Source organism: Phodopus roborovskii, unplaced genomic scaffold (genome assembly GCF_943737965.1).
Source record: "Phodopus roborovskii unplaced genomic scaffold, PHOROB, whole genome shotgun sequence".
NCBI lineage: Eukaryota > Metazoa > Chordata > Mammalia > Rodentia > Cricetidae > Phodopus > Phodopus roborovskii.
The window spans coordinates 1,236,587-1,256,175 of record NW_026125537.1 but is presented as its reverse complement, the minus strand read 5'-3'; the positions used below and the strand labels follow the sequence as shown (position 1 = coordinate 1,256,175).

Genomic DNA, 19,589 nt, shown 5'->3' with positions numbered 1-19,589 from the left:
CAGTGTTGTGAGCTGAGCGCTGTTTGGGGGACAAGGGGAGCTGCCCACCTGGTGGGTAGAAACCTGAACCTCCCAGAGGCCACAGAGAATAGACCTGGGCTGGATGGAGGGGAGGGAGCAATGCCTTCTGAGGCCGTGGTAGATACCTTGAGGAATAGAAGGATAGAACTAAGCTAGGCTGAAGGCCAACAACCCGGCAGGGCATAAAGCAGGCCCCAGCTGTCGTATGCAGCTCAGGCAAACCTGGATGTTACAGGCATATGGTTTTATAAACATACCCTTCCTCCCAAGCAAGAAAGGAGACCCTTGGCTGAAAATTGGGATAGGGAGGCACAGTAGGTTCCAAAGCCATCAAGCCTCTTCTGAGAGGCCTTCCTTACTCAGTGGACCCCATGACACCAACTGTCATCATTCCACCTCCAGACCTGTTCTAGGTGTGGCCCTAGTTCAGGCTATCTTTGGGTAACAGTGGTAGGCTGGTTCCCCTTGGCTCAGCAGTAAACCTCAGCAAGTGCTTAGCTGGAAAGAAATGCACGTTCACAAGCTGCCTTAACAGTGGCAGCCTGGCCCAAGGCCATCCCAGCCTCATTCTATGGCTTTCCTCACAGCTGAGTGCTAGGCTCTGCTGCTGTGTCCTGCTGCATTGTGACAAAGGCAACGGGATCTGAGATCATGAATATGTTTGTGGATGTGCGGTACTAGGGGATCAAACTGGAGGGTGTTGGGCACGAGTGCTTTACCAGTGAGCTACCAGCTCTTATTTGCTTTTATTTAAATTTATTGCAAGCAACTATTTCTGCATTCTTGAATGGAGAGGGCCATCCCCAGAGCCCTTCAGACTCTCTTGGGGCTCAGACCCTGAATTTGCCCCCACAAGTCCTCCCCCAGCCGCTCCAACTATTTTGTACCATGCTGTATGCTACATCTGATCTGTCCCATGTCATGCCCCACCCCATGTATGTGTGTGTGTATGTTTGGCTGCAGGGCACGGCAGAGCATTCCAGAAAACCCTAGAGTTTTCTGATGTCAAACAAGCCATAGTTACTTAACATTCAAAACAAAATCAGCTTAAAAACAAGAATTGAAGCTACAATTAACTTTTCTAAATGGAGAGGCAAAGCCCAAGGTATGGGAGGGGGGAGCAGTGTATCTTTTGTTTTTTGTTTTCTTTGGAGGTTGGAGTGCATTTGTGTGTTAAAGCAGCATGTGCTTGGCTGTGTGTGTGAATGGCAGGTGTGTGTGTAGGCCTCGGGGCATTCACAAGAGCAATGAGTATCATCTTTAGGGGTCATGGTGTCATCCCCGCTTGTATACAGGGGCTCCTAACCAAGTCCCAGGCCCCAGTGAGCATTCTATTGTCTGGATTTCCAGTTCTTTGAGGCACTTTCAGGAAAGGAGATGGGATTGCAAGGGTCTGCTGATGTGTAGAAGACTCAGTGAAGGGAGAAAGCTAAAGAGCTTGCCTCAGCTCTCCTGACATTCCACATGCCCCATTAGTTCACCTTCCTTTGCTGTTGAGCGAGGACAACATGGATAAGAAAGTCCCTTCTGAATGCTGAAGAGCTCTAGGAACATCTACTATGGCAACTTGTCACTTAAGGTTTGGAGGTAGCCAATGCCTCTGACCTCAACTTGTAATCTGGAGCTTGAGTCAGGTTTAAGATAAGGTCACATGGGTGTTGTCCCTCCTTTCCATCCTGTGGTAAGAGGACTCAAGGTGAGACACTGAATTACTATGAAGACTCCCCCATCCCTCCACCCCCGCACCTCAGGCCTACCCAGGTGGCCATGACCAGAGGGACTTCACTTTGAGGGCTCAGAGAACAACAGCCTTCTCAGGGTCCTTTAATTTTGGTGCTAAGCAGGATCAGGAACTGACAGGCCTATTTTTCAGATGGGGAAAATAGAGGCCCTGAGAGGTTAACACCTTCTGTTGGATGCCCAGTTACTCTGCTAAATATCTCTGCACAGGTAACTATGATAACATGTACAGTATCTTCCTGCTGCTGGACACAGGAGAGGGAACAGTACCCTTAGAGGTATTCTACTGGAATGGCAGGCCTGCCTTCCTGTGGGCAAGACTCAGGGCTTATTAGCACGGGGAAAGGGGCAGCTGGGGCTCATCTTCCTCGCCCAACACCAAGGTACCCACATTAGTCTACACACTGAATTCTTTGTGCCAGGCACACTGGCTAGTCACATACAAGTGTGCCCAGCTCACAAGAATACTACCTCTTAGCCTCTCTAACGATTCAACATGGAAATGTCCTTATGAACATTTTGACTATATGGATGGATGGACACACACCCACCCCCTGCAAATAACCTGTTTTTTTACATCTCTTCTCCAGCACACACCCCCTGTAACAAGCCTATCCACTTTACCTCTAGATATATGTGCTGCCCTGTGTACCATGTGCCTTCCTGTCCCACTGAGGGATTTCAAACTCCCAAGAGGGCAGAGGCCCCACCCAGGCCCTGTTCTTTGTTCACTTACACATTCAAAAAAACATGCTTGCTTGCATTTCATCCACCCAGATGCCGAACACACAAACATTATACCTACAAACTTGAACTTCATGGTTCCTGCACAAATCCAGGGAGTCCTGAACACCAATAACAGACAGAGTGCCTGGTGTGTGTGTCACAGGTCTATATCAGCATAAGCAAGACAGAAAGGGCATGCATCCAGGATCCCCAGCAGAGCACTGGAGATGCACTGGGTGGGTGAGTTACACTTTACTGGAGAGGCACAGCAGAGGGCATCCTGCTGAAGTTCTCAAGCTCCAGGTCATTTGAATGGGGGACAGTAAAGTTTCACATAACAGGACCCAAGACCAGAGGGGTGTTGAGGGAAGATGGCCTGAACAGGCCTCTACAGAGGCTGGGTTTCAACTAGGAAAGAGTTTGTGGAGCACTCCTGTAGGTGGGAGACCCCAGAGACTTGGAAGAAACCCCAGGGGTGGAAGAGGGGTTTTACCTAGGTCACTGAAGACCTTTCTGGAGAGAGCCCAGCACAGATAGCTGAGAGGATTAGCAGCCCCTGATCAGCTTGGTCCTGGTGAGTCTTGATTCTAGGTCAGGTGGGTGGGCAGGAGAGATCCAGCAGTGGTGTTTCTTCTGTACCCCAAGCAGTCTGCCTCTGTCCACTGGGTGTTTGGGTGTTAGCAGGACCGAGAAGGAGACAGGTCCTATGCTGTGCTCAAAGGGTAGCAGGAGCCCTTGTTTCTTCCACATCCTGGTGACACTGGGAGCCTCTTCTGCTCCCAGTTATCTCACTAGAGACCAGGTGGTCATGGCTGTGAGCCGCCCAGCGGGTTGGCCAGGGGTTTTATGTGTTGGGTGTTGACTTCTGCTGGGGATTATATGGGAACACTGAAGGACCGTGGCTGGTAAATAAAAACACACATGCCCAAGCTGTCCTCAACTCCCTTCCAAGAAGCCACCCCCCCCCCCAAACCCAGAGGAAGCCCTGAGCTCATGGTGAAGGCCTGGGGACCACTGGGCAAGCAAGGCACTCATATTGCAGGTTCAGTGGAAGGTGGAAATGCTGCATAGGCATTCACATATTGTTCATGGTGGTGGCAAGCAAAGCAACTATCTCAGAGAGGACAACACAGGGTGTGTGGCTCGGCACTGAGTGTGGGTGCGTGGTTAAGAGGCCTCCTGTGGGAGCAGGATTATGCACCCCCCGGAAGAGCAGGCCCTGTACATACAGAGAGACTTGTTACAAAGCTAAAAGGATAGCTAATCGTTCCTCAGGACTGACAAAGTTCCCACTCAAAAGCCCACCCTCTTTAGTGGTATAGAGTAACAAGCTGTGTTACCTCCACACAGTTTGGCTTACAGACCCTCTGCCTAGATACCTAGGGGCTTCCAGACAAATAGATCTCAGAAGATGCTCATGTGCGAAGTGCCAGAGGGTCTTAGGAGCCCAAGATGTAGTGTAGACTCCCAGCTCAGGCCTCAGGAAGGAAATGAAAGTGGCTGCCAATACTTGTGTACTTCCTCCACAGTTAGGACATGAGCTGGGGCTTCCCAGGCCTAGCCAGTCAACAGTGTCAGCCTTGTGGCTTTACACCAAGACATTAGGCAATAAGAATATTGTCACTCTCCCACACCATTTCAGCCGTCCAGTTATAGTGGCCATTCAGGAGGAAGGGATCTGCAACTTCTTCAGGGCACAGCCAAGACTCCATTCACAGATACAACAGGAAACTGAGGCCCCAGAGAAGGCCATGGGCAAGGCAGGTTGAGAAAGAACCCCATCTTTTAGGTTTTGCAACAGCTATTCTTGGAACTACAGGAGAGATTTGAGTCAAGTTGTCATTTACCAGGCAACTACTATATTCCAGACACAGGGCTAAGTAAGTGCACCACAGCCCCAAGGCCCACTGCAACCTTCCAGGCAGACTGCACAGCTGTTTTATTGATCAGAAAATTGATGTTAAGTGACTTACCCAAAGTCACCCAGGAAACTACAGATGTGGGTTTCATAATTACTTTTCAACATGGCTTGGGAATACCCAGGGTGACCCTGTAGTGACAGGGTAGTGACAGGGGCCGGGGTGGAGCAGGCAGGTTCTATTTTGTGAGTCTGAGCCTCTCACAGACCTCATAGGCATCTTCAAGGGTCCCCAGTGTCCAACAGAACTTCCTGCCTTTCTGAGTTGTTCCTACACCATTGAGTATGATACCCAATAAGAACGTCAAATGGTGGAACTAAGGATCTGAAAACTCAAAATTACCTAATTTTAACTAGCACATTTAAATAAGTACACATGCTGGGCATGGTGGCTCATGCTTGAGGCCAGCCTGTGCTACAGAGTAAGACACTGTCTCAAAAACAAAAACAAACAGACAAACAAACAAAAACCCAAATTAAAAAACAAAACACAGCTAAATAGGCACAAGCAGGTACTGATAATTACATGGGGTTGTGTAATAAATCTTAGAAGATAAGGATACCAAGAAAGTCAAAGACTTTATATTCTAAAACACATAGGTATCTCGGTACCCTGAGCTTAGATCAAGAACCCAGGTATATGTACATACCTGCTCTGTACACAGTGAGGCCACTAATTTTCTCTTTCTTGTTTTTAGACAGGGCCCCTGTAACCTAGACTAGCATCAAATTCATGGCAATCATCTTCCTCTGCAAGATTTCAGGCCTCGGCCATTTCTGTCATCACCAGCCTGTGCCCTGGGCTGGTCATATAACACATTTATGAGGCACCCACCATTGATAACCCTCATGCATAACTTGTCTCCCCTCACAGTCAAACAAGGTGACACCCTGTGGGTATGTGATCACAGGCTGGCATGTCTAACCTTTTGACACTGTGACACAACACTGTCATTAGAAAGCTTTCACTTGAAAACTGTATAATTAAATTGCAAACACGCAAAAAATTAGCAAAAATGTCTTTGGATGTTTTAAGTAAGTACAGTTTTGTGTTGGGCTGTGGTCATCCCACTGCTATCTTCAATTGCCTATACTGCATGAGGCTGTGTGTGCTAGGGACCAGAGGCAGCTTCCTGGGTGGTGGCATTTGAGCTGGGTCTAAAACTAGTTGAATAGAGAGATGAACAGGGTTGGAACTCTGGTACGATCTTTGCATAGCAGAAGGAGTCAAATGTTACTCTGTATCCTGTGGATCTGGTTCTTTGTTTACTATGTATCAACTAACAATAAACAGAAGACCAAGTGCAGTAGTTTAGCTAGTGAGAAGAGGCCATGGGTTCAACTTTCAGCAGTGCAAAGAGAAGAAAAAGGAATGAAGGAATGGAGGGGAGGAGGGAAGGAGAGAGGAAGTGAGGGAGGAAAAAAGGGAGGGAGGAAAGATGAAGGAAGGTGAGGGGTAGGGAGGGAGGGGGGGGAGGAAAGAAAGCAGGCAGGTCCTGGGGGCTGCTTCTTTTCCTCTTTGAAAGATGCTCCCCTCCCCATTTTTCAAAATCCCCCAAGGATAAGTAGAGATGGAAGCCTATGTTACAGAAAGTTCAGATGTCAAACTCCTGGGAGACAGACAAGGTCCTATAAAGTATGAGGTGCCTCAGGCTCTGACCCTAGAGACAGGGATTATATCATGGGCCACAAAGTGTGTGAAAAAGCTTTGGGAATGTTCTCTTTTACCTATACCCTGCAGCCCCAGCCTCCAGGAAATGCCCTCATTACATTAGAATTTCCCAGACCTGCCTGGAACCCACAGGCACTGCATGGCTACAAACAGGACCTATATTCATTCCCATCCCCCCCTCCCTTCTGTCTCCATTACCCTCCCCCCAACCAGGAGAACGCATAGAGCTACCTGAGGAGATCTGGGTAAGTTCCAACAAGTTCACAAAGCTCTGGGGGGAAGGCAGAATGCTGCTTTTGACCCTCACCATGACAACTGCAAAACAGGATCTCTGTGATCAGAGAGGGTTTTCACTTTATCAGCAGAAGCAAGGGCATTCCCACTGCCAGATGCTAACCTCCTGTTCTTCTAAGCAGATTCTCACCTGCAGCTCAGCAGCTCCCTTGCTTCTGGAAACTGCAGTTCCAGGGGCCTCTGTGGCTCTAAAGCCTTCCATGGCTCCCCATTGCCCGGGAGATTCTGTGCTCTGGGTGAGAGCTTCAGCAATGAACCACCTAGCCTCTATTGGAGGTTCTGGTCTACCTACCTACCATCTACTCAAGAGCCACACCTCAAGCTACACTCACCCACATGACATTTACTATCCCACTCACTCATTTCTGGGAAACTTAAGACTAATCCAGTCCCAAAGTCACCATTTCCTCCTCCCTTCCACAGCCACAGTGTACTGACAAGAAGGAGCAGTCCTATCAGAACCCTCAGCCCCATCCCCCACATCAAGGTGACTTGTCAAAGGTCACACACTAATGTTGCAACCACACTATAGATACTATTATTGGAGAGCTGGGCTTGAGGAATTGTGTTATCCTGAACAGTGTCTCAAGTATGTGGGGTGCTCACCCTAGCTAAAAACAATCATGGAGGGGCCCCACGCTCAGAGGCAGGCTTGTCCTGGATAAGCACTCCACCACCACCACTACCATTCTTCATGCACCAAATGCAGGCAGGGCTGTAGAGAGCCCTCATGATTACACAAGCTCAGAGATGGCTTTGCAGAAGCCCAGGGTGGCCTTCTGGCAGAAGTCAGGAACACAGCTGGGCTACTGTGAGAAAAATGACCTGAACCCCTTGAACTGCTTGGGTGACCACTGGCAGATAAGCCTAGTCCCTGAATACTTACATATTGCTGACAAGCAGGGCTTGGCCCCATGAATGGTTCATGTCCAGTCAGACTGAAGAAAAGGGGCACTGTGGCAGCCTACAGAGGTCTTATTAACAGGGCTGCAGCCTGACAGCACAAAGAAAGCCCCTCTCATCCTTCATATTCCCTAAATGGCTCTGAAGATTCCCTTATGTGCCCCGAATGGACCTTCAGCTAGTCCAGGGCCTGGGGAGGCAGAGATAGCAGTGAGGTATACTTCTGGGAGGTGGGAGGCTCAGATCACAGGCATAAGAATGCAGGCTAACAACTTTGCCTGACTGGAGCAAGCAAGAAAGCAGCAGGACTCAGTTTAATTGTTAGCTTCCAGCTCTCAGAGAGGGACCCATAGAAGGGCAGGTTAGAGAGGACCCTTACTACATCCCAGGCCTGACCTGCTATGACCTTGGTCCCTTGTCCCTGGGCAGTGGTTGCTATCTGTCCTTCCTGAACTAGAGGTAATGCTCAGGAGCTCTCTGGGAAGCTGATGTGCTCAGAGCAGGGTGGGGGCCTTGTTTTTCCCTGAGCATGCTCCCCTGGGAGGTGGCTGCTGTTTGAAGGCCCTGGAGAGTTTCCCAGGCAGCTGAGGCTTCTGGGGAGTGCAAGGGCAAGCATAGCCCGCCCAGTGGGTATGCTGTGACACCAGGGGTAAGTAGGCCCTGGTGGAGGACAGCAAGGGGTGTGCTGGCCCACTTGCCAGGTGTCCAGACCTCCCTTTCCCCCTGAGCTCTCTCTGTTGGCACTTCCTGTCTTCTCTCACTGGGGTGCTCCAAGCAGCCAGGCTACCTGCCTAGTGGAGGTCCCTTCCCTTGTGGAGGAGTTGGCCTCTCCTGAGGGATCAAAGCCACATCCAGCAAGGTAAACACCTCCTGGGCCCAGAGTACCTTTCCCTTTCCTTCTAGCCCTGCCAGCTCAGAACTACTTGTCCCCAGGACCGCCTGATTGATAGATGACTTCACAGAGCCTGATGCCTTGCAGGCACCATGACAGTCCATGCTCTATTATATAGCAGAGTGTTGGGCTCACACCCTCCAGCAAAATTTAAACCACAGTGCTAATTGGGAGCACTGGCTAGTCTGTGCCTGCCTTACACAGGGGGCCACCATGATTCAAAATGTTAAGAACATGGAAAGATCTATTTAACAGGCCTGTACTGTCACAGGGTGGACTCATCTCAAGTTTTCTAAGTCCTCACCCAACGCTGTCCACTGAAACTTTCTACCACTAGAAAGCTGTTTCATAATCCAAGCTGTCCAGTAAACTAGCCTCTAGCATCTGAAGTGAAGCTAGTGCCAAGAAGAAAATCACTACAGCTAGTTCAGCTGACAGAGTGCTCATCTACTGTGCACAAAACATTGGATTAGGTACTGGTGACAAATTAAACTGGTTCTGGTGACACCTGCCATGTAGGACACCCAGGAGGAAAATAGAAGAACCAATATTACCTTTTATTCTTAAATCAGTTTAAACTTATAAGCAGCCATATGTGGTTAGCACCGCATAACAACTGATACCATATTAGATGGTAGTTTTCCACTGAGCTCAGCAACCATCCCTCATGGGGGTAACCTAGCAAAGGCCGCTCAGGAAGCCCTAAGCAGGACTCTGGTTAACTACTCCTAAGAACACAGTTTTCAGTCTGAGCACCTAACCTCAGCCAAGTGACTCATCTTAGATCTCCTAGGATCTAAATATGGCTGGGTGTTTAGTGGATGCTCAACCTGAGTGGACAGAGATCTGGAAGTGCTCATCCAATCCTGCAGTGGGCTCTACACATTCATACAAGTGCTCAGCAGTCACTGAGTATCCACTCGTTGCCAAGCATTGCAGTGGGCAGTGGGGTGTAAGGAACCCATGGGGCTTCTCTTTAAGAGGCTTCACCACAAAGTCAAGGCAATGCTCCAGCAGGAGTTATGCTGGGTTTCCTTCATTCCCTACTGGGTGGGGGACATTATTCCCCCATAGCTGACATGTGACTTTTTCTGGAAGGCATGGGGCAGTGAAAGGAAGTGTTCATGGCTGAGGGAGGCTGTGCAAGGGAGAGCAAGAGCAAGCAGCATTAGGAAGCAGGTCCCAAATTCTGTGCAGGCGGTTGCTTCCTGTACAGCCTCAGATTCTCGCTAAGGAAGTTTGGAGTATAAATAGCCCCGAAGGGACTTGATTCCAGCTACTTACAGGGTAGTCACTGCCTGGTTAAGAATATATATATATATATATATGTTAAGCCATAGACCTTGAATCTGAATACACTGTGCAGAGGGAGATGAGCTATGGATCCAGAGCCCCTGAAATGGAGAAGTGTCTCTACCCAGGTTTCCTAGTGACGTGGCTATGTTCATTCCTTGGCCCTACTGGCCCACTCTCAAGTACAGGCTATTAAGAAACACTGGTACCAACTCTTTGGCAGCTGCCTCATGAAACCTCCCTCTCAGAAGAATCACCTGCTATGTCCAGGCACATTGGCAGTTAAGCCTGATGGTCAAGGGCAGGGCCCCGTTAGCCCACAGTAAGACCTGAATGCTCTTCTGAAGCTGGTCTAAGAAATAGCATCTGCTCTCCTAGTAATACTGCAGCTGACTTCCAGGTGAACCAGAAACAGGAACTCACTGATGTCCTGGGCATCAACACAACGGCTGTATGCTAGGGACCTCTGGCAGCTGCTTCTTAGCCCCTGCAGTGTTCTGGGAAACCTCTCTGAAAGGTCTTATAGAAGATCTTCACAGCCTGAATGAAGCTAGGTAACCCTACCCACTATAGACAGCCCCCTCCTGGGCCTCTAGTGCAGACTGATCCTCCTCCACTGCCACCACCACCACCAACACAGCAGTAGCAGCAACAACCACCACCTTTCCAGCAAACACTTGTCAGAAGTCGGCTGTGCACCCATCATCTCTGGGAAGGGAGCCCTGAAGTAATGGGAGCCTTCAGATGGGCTGTCTTCAGCATCAAGAATTCATTCTGACAAAGGAGCAGCTTTAAGTTAAAACCCTTAGCCATTGCCTCCACCAAAGGCTTCTTATTTTTGCAAAAGGGAACCTTTCACGGATGGAGCCTTGAAAAATGTCTGCTGGAGAACCAACACTTCACCTTTAGGAAGAAGCCTGGGGAGCACTCTTTCTGGTCCCGCACTTACCCTCTCATCCAGAGAAGGAACCAACGTCTCCTCTGTGGGTGCACAAAATGGGCCTTGTGCACACTGAAGCCACTCTCACCGCCAAGCCTCAGGCTGACACCATGCAGCACACGGTGCTACCCACAATGCACCGGCTCTCCTCTGTCACACACATGCACGCACTCACCCCCCTCGCCTGGAGGGAGCCCGGGCCGGGTCCGCGGGCGCCCCGCGCCGACCCCTCCAGCCCCACACTCACCTAGAAGTTGCACAGTCCGCGGTCCCGCCCTGGCGCCCCCGGAGGCTGGAGCCTGGCCCCCCGGCGACCGCAGAGAGCTACTCCGGGCAGGGATCAGCCAACGCTGAACAAAGGCTGCGAGCAGGCAGCGGGCGCCGCCTGCATCCCGGCTCCGCGCCGGGGCGGCGGCGGCGCGGGGGCCCCGGGCGGCTCCGGCGCCCGCTCGCTGCGCGCTGCCCGCTCCGAGGGCGCTCCGGCTCCCGCGCTCCCGCTAGCTACCGCCCGCCACCGCCGCCGCTGTCCGGCTACTGCACCGCACACATCAATTATTCATCGGCCGTCTCCAGCTTCTCGGGCGAAGCCAATCACAGGCGGAGGCTCCGCTAATGGGGCCGCCGCCGCCGAGGAGGCAGCCAGCCGCGCGCCCGGGCGCAAGAGACAGCCCTCCGGGGACAGGGATGGGGACCGGGGGCGCGCGGGGGGCGGGGGTGCACGGGGCGCGAAGGAGAAACTTCCCACGGCCCGCTGCGCTGCGCCTCGTTCCGGGACCCCGCAGGCGTGACCACCCAGCCTTCGTGCCACCGCGTGGGGCCGGGGGCTCGGGGGAAGTCGGGCGCGCCGCGGCGGGGGGAGGGGAAAGGAGGGAGGAGGAGCGCGGGAGGACGATGAAAAGCGAGCGGCCCTGCCTTGGCGTCTCGGGAGAGCCCTCCCCGCCCTGAGAGCCTCGCGCCCGCACCCCCGCCCCGCAGCCCTCACTCACTCGCGTGCGCAGCCCGCCGGCCCAGCCACTTCACTGCGAGGGAGCGCTAGTGACTGGGGATCCGAGGCAGCTCACATTTCAAACTTGCACGCAGGGGTGGTGCTGGTGCACGCCGCCGCCTGAGCGGACGCACGACCGGACGAGTGGTGCTCCAGCCTCCGGGCGGGGGCGGCGACCAGGCCCCTCTCCCTCCCCCGCCTTCGCAATTAATTGGAAGCAACACTTGTGCGAGTGGGGCTCCTGGCGCGCTGTCTCCCGAGGGGCCTCCGGGAGGATGACTTGGGGGGCCTGGCACCCCCGCGGGCGAATCTTCCCAAGTGGTCATGCTAATGAGGGTCCGCAGCGGGGCCCGGGTGGCCTCTGAGGGGGGGGGGTAAGCGGATGGGCGGGCCAGGCTGGGGACATCCAGTTTCAACCTCGGTTTAAAGAGTTTTCTGAACGGGTTAGTGGGGGCGGAGAAAGTCTGCAGCTTGACATTTTACTCCCCTGGCACAGTGGTCACTGTCGCCCCTGGGATTCCCCCCGAACGCGAGGCACACGAGGGTGAACTGGTGCACGTAATCTCTGGCTCGTCAACTTCGGGAGTTCCTGCGCCGGGCAGCTGGCGGCAGGAGGGAAGCCGGGGGCGGCTGCTGTGCACAGCCCCGCCCCCGCTCCCGCAGCAGCCGCCTTTCTGACACTGCATCCTGTGGTGGCCTCGGCCTCTTCCTTCCAGCCAGTCAATAGCAAAGGATCCAGGCTTTCGGCAGGAGCTTGCCCCTCCCACTCCTCTGCTCCTCAGGCACCCCCCCCAAAACCCCTTCGCTGCCCCTCCTAAAAGAGGTCAGCTCCCCTCCCTCCTTCGAGGGCTCTACCCACCTAGATCACTAACTGGGGAGTATTACAGACACCCCCCTTCCCGCCCATTCGCCAGTAATGAACACCTATTAGGAAAGTAGGAAAGGCCGGTCACTCACCCCTAGGAAGGACAGCCAAAAGAGGCTTTAAATTCTCTGCATTTGGGCACTGATCTCGCCAGCATGGGAGAAGTGACGCCCTTTGCCTTTGAGGGTCGTTTTTATGGTACAAGCCCATTCAGTATGAACTCTAGACTTGCCCCTAAGCATTTCTGCTTGAGTTCCTGCACGCCACCGAAGTGGCAAGACAAATCACTTATCTAGATATTATGCTCTTGCTCCTTGTTTGACACAAGTCGTTAGCAGGCTCTAATCCCACCCACTGCCACTTGAAATATCACTTTCGGTATGGCATTTAGAAGTGCAGTTGTCATGGGCTTTCCCTCCCAGGAGCTGGTTAAATGGATTAATTCCTACTTCATAACTGGCTTTCTTTTTGCACAAGAACCAGCTTCTGCAAGTGAGATTAATTGGCATCTCCTTCTTGGAGAACCAACCTTGGGGCAGTGGGGCTGGGGATGGACGTCTCTCTGCTGTGCACACATTTCAGGTGGGGCTCACTCTCATCTCATCCTGTATTATAATGGCTTCTTTAGGGACTCATTTACACAATGAGATTTAACTGAGACCCTACCGCTCCACAACCCCACAGAGATTTGGGGCTCAAAGAGACTGGGTGAAGACTGCTGTCTTTGCCACTGCTCTGCATAGCCTGCAGGTAGGGAAGGGCACTTTGGCCCACATTGCAGAAGCAAGCATGGAGATACATATCCCTAAAGACTACTTTTTTTCTGGTGCTAGGTTGCCTTAGTCTTAACCAGAATCCAAACCAGAATCTAGAATCCAAGCCCCTAAGTAACCAGGCGCCCACCCCAACCTCCTGAAGTTTTGTACAATGTCAGTTTACAAGTCTCATCTGGTTCTTAGTGCCTTTTTAGCTTCCAAGGGTTTATACATACGGCAGCAGAATGCACTAATTTCAGAGGCTAAAAGCATTTATTGCTCTTTGCAGAGGACCTGAATTCTGTTTCCAGCACCCATATGGTGGCTCACAATCATCTGTAACTCCAGCTTTAGGGGCACTGGAGCCCTCTTCTGGCACCAGGCACACAAGCAGAACAGACATGCAAGCAGGCAAAACCACCCATACATAATAATACATACATATAAATGAAATACACATATTTTAAAGAAAGGTCATTCCTGCAGGTTGAGAGAGAATTCAGGTTAGATGGAACTGAGCAAAACTTACACCTTAGAGAAAGGGATGTGGTGGTGACAATCCTCTGGAAACTAATGCTCCCCATTGTTTTGCCTCCAGGTTCTATCTTGTAGTTTTGCTAGGGACCGACCCACTTCAAAAGCACCAGAGTGGGGCCCAAAGGAAAAATGATTAAAAGGCAAGCTTCAGAGTTTTCTAAGGTAACCCCAAAAGTAAACACTCTTCACTAGCATATTTACATAATTAAGAAAACAAATTGTTTTCAAGCACCCATTCATTATTCCAAACTGGCCCTTTTCACTTGCTAATTTCTAGGCTCTCTGCTCTGGAATCAAGTCCCTCTTAGTTAGCAGGCTCTTTTTAGGATCGTCCCTTGGAGTCTACAGAAATGCTGGCACTCAATACACTATCTTCTTTAAAAGGGCTTTCCCTGACTCGTTCCAAGTTCCAGCCAGCTCCACATCTCTAACTTCCAAAGATTTGCTCAAAAGCCTGGGGCCCACAGCCGCTGCTTCCCCCCCCCCCCCCGCCTTGATAAGGATCTACAGCAAAGAGGCCGCAGACAAAGGCATTCTGCGACTCCCTCACTGGCGCTCTGCAGCTCTCAGAGTGACCTCAGCAAGTCGCCCCCCCCCCGGTCCCGGGGGGGGGGGGGAATGACTTGGGAGGAAAAAGAAAGAAAGAAGAAAGAAAGGGCGAGCTGTAGCCTCATGCTGTGGATTGATGAATGCCCGCCAGGCTCCAGAGGCCTGATGTAGGATCAATAGTGGGTGGCTTTTCTCGCGGGTGTCTGAACTCCTGCCGTGGGTCTTAGTGAAGAGGAGCCGCCAATAAATACAGCGCTGGGACATGACTGGCTGGCTCCAGAGAAGGGAATACGTTATCCTCTGGCGTGCCTGTCAGGCTGGAGCCCACCTCTGAATGATCCACTAAAGAGGGGTGGGAAGGGATACCACTGTCCCAAGCTTGAGCCAAAGGTGGAACCACCTCCAGCTCAACTATGAGGGGTGGGCCTCCTGGAATCAGTTCCAGTAAGAAAAGGAACCAAGACAACTACCTGGGATGCAGGTCACTCGGGTTAAAAGTGGTTCCTAGCTGGGTCACCTCCCTTATACAGATTTTTTTTTTTTCCTTGGAGGGGAGAGGGTAGTGGGATGCCTAAGGGCCACTAGAAAGTTAGGAAGGCAGGCAGACAGGCACGAAGGTCTGGCATGCACAAGCCAAGCTCACAAGACCAGGAGAGGCAGAACTATGCTGCTATGATGAGGCTCAGATTCTGGGCATTGGTTTCTGAGTCCCAGAGACAGCAGACCTCTAACTCAGGCAGTTTGCTGATTCAGTGGGACTGAAAAAGGATCCTAATGACTGGGCTCAGACACTCAGTGGAAAAGTTGGGTGAACAGGCAAGCCCCAGGTGGGTGTGTACCTGGTCCTTGAGAAACATGGAGGATATCAAGGGGGGCCAAAAGGAGTGTTGCTCTGAAGCATGCATGACACTGTTCCCTCTCCATTCTCCCTCCTTAGTCCTGGCAAGTCCTCAAACTTGAAGATGGAAGGCACAGGCAAGGTTTGGTTTGTGGCCAGTGCAGATGTTGCTACAGGAGCCTAGAGGTTTGCCTACCCAGGAACACAATGCAGGGCTACCTGGCTGGGTTCTCCCTCTTTCCCACCTAACTAACACCTGGCCATTGAATACTTGCTGGCTACTGTGTTGGTTCTATCACTTTCTGAGCATTAACATACAACATCCTTACTGCCCTCTTTGGTCAGGGGTTATTATTTGTCATGCAGAAGGCAAAATAGGGATAGAGAGGCCAGGCAAAATTTGGAAAGTATCTAAGCTACTTGAATCTAAGCCTTGACACATCCTCTACATGTTACACATTACACTATGTAGCATGGGATGCCTAGACAGGGCCCCACAGCCAGAGTAGTGAGCAGAACTCTTGTGTTGCTCCTAGCACACCACATTATACACAAAGAAACAACACAATACTTGGTTTCTTTATAAAAATCCAGTACCTGTACATTTCTTCTACTTGTTGTTTGCAAGGGTGGTTCTACCTGAGATGGGGTGGGGAGGAGACCTCATTATCCCTTCCTCCCATCATAGTGTCCCTGCCCCTTCTTGGAATCACCCTCAGCATGGCTCCTCATCCCAGACCCAGGCAGCTTTTTCAGAACCCTGCTTTTGACTTCTGCCCAAATCCTGTAATCATTTCATTTTGAAAACAACACCAGCCCCTGCCCCTCACCTCCACTGAGCATGTCTGAGAAACCCTGCAATTTTCAGGTTATTAGAAATCCAGGAAAACTTCCTGCATGACCGGCAGTGGAGTGAGGTGGGAACACATGAGCTGGCCCAGAATGACCCTTGTAGTCAGGGGAACTGCTTGTTCCCTGCCTGTTCAGCTGACAAGGGGACTAGACTCAGACTCTATGCTTGTGAGACCCCCTCAACAAGGCTGACACTAATGGAGAGCCTGATAGGCAAGGGTGGGAGCTGCTCCCAGGGCTGGAGTGGAAGCAGGAAGAGAGTGGCTGTGTTCCTAGATTCACAGAGGGACTCAGGAGGCAGAGGTTTAAGAACCAAGCACCAGGCAAGACAGCTGGGCTTTCAGAATCTATTTCAAACAAGTGAGAAAACCCAACAGCAGGTCCTTAGTGGAGACCACAGAAGACAAGTGAGATAGACTGAGAAGTCATGGTGTGGTGGTGAATTGCACGCCTTCCCACATATTGAAGTACCAGCACGAGGACCTGTGAAAGAAACCCTATTTAGAAAGAAAGTCTTGGCCTGGAGGAATGGTGCAGCCGCCGAAGGCTAGGCTCACAACCAAAAATGTAAGAAACAAAGTCTTCGCAGGAGATCAAGTTAAGATGATGTTATGAGTGTGGGCCCTAGTCCAGCATGACCGGTGTCCTTGAGAAAAGGGGACATTTGGATACAACAGGCAGACATGTGTCCCCTCTTCAGGGAGGGGCAGGGAGGGTTTGGAGACTGCAGCAGCTTCAAAGCTAAGGAGCTTCCTGCAGCTTGGAGGGAGCCCAAGGCTGCCCCTTCCCTGGGTTGCACCTTCATAGGAGCTTGGCAAGGCCCACATTTTGGTCCTAGGTCTTCTGGTCCCCAGAAATACTATAAAGTTAACGCACCTGCTTTGGGACCCTTATTAATGGCAGCCCAGAAAATAAACACAAGGTAACCCTTTTGAAATGTAAGTCACAGCCCATTATGATTCCAGAAGCTCCAGCTAAGTCAGACCTGGTCATGGCTCATGATGTGAGTCTTAGCCCCTGAGGCCAGTCATTGCTCTAGATCCATTTCCTCCTATTGTCTCTGTTGACCCTGCTGCAGCCTCCAGACCCCCTTCCTGCTTCAGACACCAGTTTGCCACCTCTTGCTGGTTCTCCATCCACAGGAGGACCTTTCTTAGCCATGCTGTCCCAACCACAGTCCTTCCTGCTTCATCCTGAGATCCTTTCCTATCTTAGCTTTGCCACTCCAGTGTTGCAACTTTTTATTGCAATGAGTCTCTCTGGCTAAAAAAGTCAAACTTTGCCAACTGGACTGCTGTCTGGTGGGAACTGTATTGACAGTACCTAAAATATGCTTAATAAATATTCTTTGTATATAGAAGACCCAAAACAGCTGCCTCAATTAATGAGGGAATGAAGAAATGAATTAGTGTACAGTGACTAATCATAGGCTCCAGAGATCTGCATGTCCTGGCTACCTATGCCTGCCTTCCAGGGACCAGCTTACTGTGTGGCTGAATACAGCTATTTCCCCGAAGAGAATCTGATTGGACAGGAAGCTTAGGTTGGCTAACAAAGAGGTTGGGAAGTGGTGGATGCACACCACATGAGCCAGGCGTCTAATGAATCTTTTCCCACTGATTTCCAGAGTTGCCTTGGAGGGGAGGGGGTACAGAGGCAGTTCATATGGTCATGCCTTGGGGGTTTTATTGCTTCTCCCAGGATAAGGCTCTGATGGAGGTTTCCAGATGGCTCCAGGCCTGGATGCACATAAGTCCCTTGGAGCTGAAAAAGGCAATTTCCTTTCCTGTCTGATTAGTCTGTCTGCCTGCCTGCCTGCCTGCCTGTCTGTGAAGTTCAGAGAGGTGCAGGGGCTGCTTTCCAACACACAGCAAATCAGCAGCCAGGGGAAATTCTTCAGCCTAGCCCTGTGCTTTTGCCAACACCTCATGAAAACAGTGGGGATTCCCTGGACATGGTGGTGACTGACTTGTCACTTAGATGTGTATGTCGAGGGGGGTTGGGAGGAAACAACACAGGAGCTCCTGTCTTGATAGGATTAGTTTCTGAAGGCCTTGCTTCTTGGGGTGCTAGAAAAGGGGAGAGCAGAGGTGACTGGAGTAGGGGAGCATGCCCTGACACCTCAGTGTTCTGAGCAGAAGTTTCAGAACTCTGCAGGCCCATGAGGTTTGCCAGGAATCTATCACCTGGTGCTGGCTCTCCCTTTTCTCCCTCTTCCCCACAGTGGCTCAGGTGAGCCATCAGCGTCTTCTCCCTAGTGTGGTCTCGGATGTCCCCCACCTCCAGGGGCTCTGGACGTGAGCAGACAGGCCAGGCAGGAATGTATGTCTGGGGAAAATCTGAAGGTGGCTGCTAGGGCAGGGCAAGTAGTGGGAGGTGCAGTGTTGAAATCAGGATCCTTGGAGCTGAGCTCAGTCAGCAGCACATGCCTTCCAGGGAGAAAGCTCTGTGAGCTTGCTGGGGAACCAAAGGCAGGTCACCAGCTTTCTCTGGGCCCTTCAGTCAGGGAAGACAGCTACCATGGATTCTGTACCTCTCTTTGTGATGAAGGGCACAGACTTCCTTAAGTATGGCTGGGTAAGCCCTAAGAAGCAGCAACCCCACTGGGGTGACCTTGCTTGTCTGCCAGGAAGGTAGCACTGGGCCAGGTGAGAGACCCAGAATTCACATCCTTCTGTCACAAGAAGCTGCCCTTACAGTAACAGACTTGTAACAGATATGCCATGCTTCTTTGCCTCTCCATTTCTTGGAGCTTATTTATAAGGATCTAATTCTTTTTGACTAGGTACTCCATAAAGGCAGGAGCTGTATCTGTTTTGTTCACTGCCACATCCCTGATGATTTTTGTGCCTGGACACAACAGGTTCTCGACAAATGTTTATTGATGACTAATGAAGAACCACCAACTTATTAGCTTAGTGGTAGTATTTCAGTGTTGCCTTTTACTGTCTATATTCCACGATTGTCCTATAAATGATATGTATTATTTTAGGCTTAAAAAAATCAACTTTCATTTTAGAATTAGTTAAAAATTCCAAAGTAATTATATACTTGGGTATTGAGTTTGAAAAAAACCTCTTATCACTGACTGAGTCTCAGAGGCCTTGAATGACCCAGGGAGAGGTGTAGGCAGTGGGCATCTGGGGATTCACCCTCTACCCCTCCCGACATGTCCTGCTTGCACCCCATCGGACTCCTGTTCCAGTCTCTAAACTGTCTTTTCTGACTCTGCCCCTAGCTCCCTCTTATCTGCCAAGGCTCCTAAAAGGCAATGACGACCACATCACTCATCTTGCCTAAACAGTGGTCCCCTGGCTTCCTATAGCTGCCAGGACCAAGTCCAAGGTCTAGCTTCTTAGACTGACATTCATGGCCTCAAAGGATATAGCCCTTGGCTCGTATGGCTCTTGTCAGATGCTTGCTGTAGTGTTTGTGTGTATGGACCCTGGTTTGCCTGCATTAATGATGTTACATACCAGTCAACACCCTGGGTAGCAGTTGGATGCTAACATAGAGTTGGGAAAATTTGGCCATGCAGGAATGGCAGGGCAGGGGAGTCTCAGCCCCTGTCCACCAAGCTCTGGAACATCTGTTCCAGGGGTAGAGGAACCATGAGTTCCTGTCAGTAGGGTCTGAGTGCTGTGTCCCTCTAGAATTTGAGTGTTGAAATCTGCTATCTAATGAGACTATGCAGAGGTGGGGCCTTTGGGAGGTGTGGAGGTCATGAGGGTTGCATACTCAGGAAGATGATTTCCCTGATGAAAAGGCTTGAGGGAGCCCAGCTTCCTGCTGGGAAAGGATACAGGAAG

General features: G+C 51.1%; 2 protein-coding genes across 5 annotated transcripts in view; both read right to left on the bottom strand.

The window, feature by feature from the left end:
- The window catches only part of Rps24 (ribosomal protein S24), a 1,129,312-nt gene that overhangs the window by 36,575 nt on the left and 1,073,148 nt on the right, over nucleotides 1-19,589 (bottom strand). The gene's annotated exons all lie outside the window — the stretch shown is intronic.
- The window catches only part of Zmiz1 (zinc finger MIZ-type containing 1), a 190,534-nt gene that overhangs the window by 45,069 nt on the left and 125,876 nt on the right, over nucleotides 1-19,589 (bottom strand). The window contains exon 1 of one of the 4 annotated variants that reach the window (XM_051176690.1): nucleotides 11,386-11,536. The exons of the other annotated variants lie outside the window; for them this stretch is intronic. The gene's annotated coding sequence lies outside the window, so the exon portion shown is untranslated. Of the gene's footprint in view, nucleotides 1-11,385; nucleotides 11,537-19,589 lie in introns of those variants that run through there. 4 annotated transcript variants of the gene reach the window in all.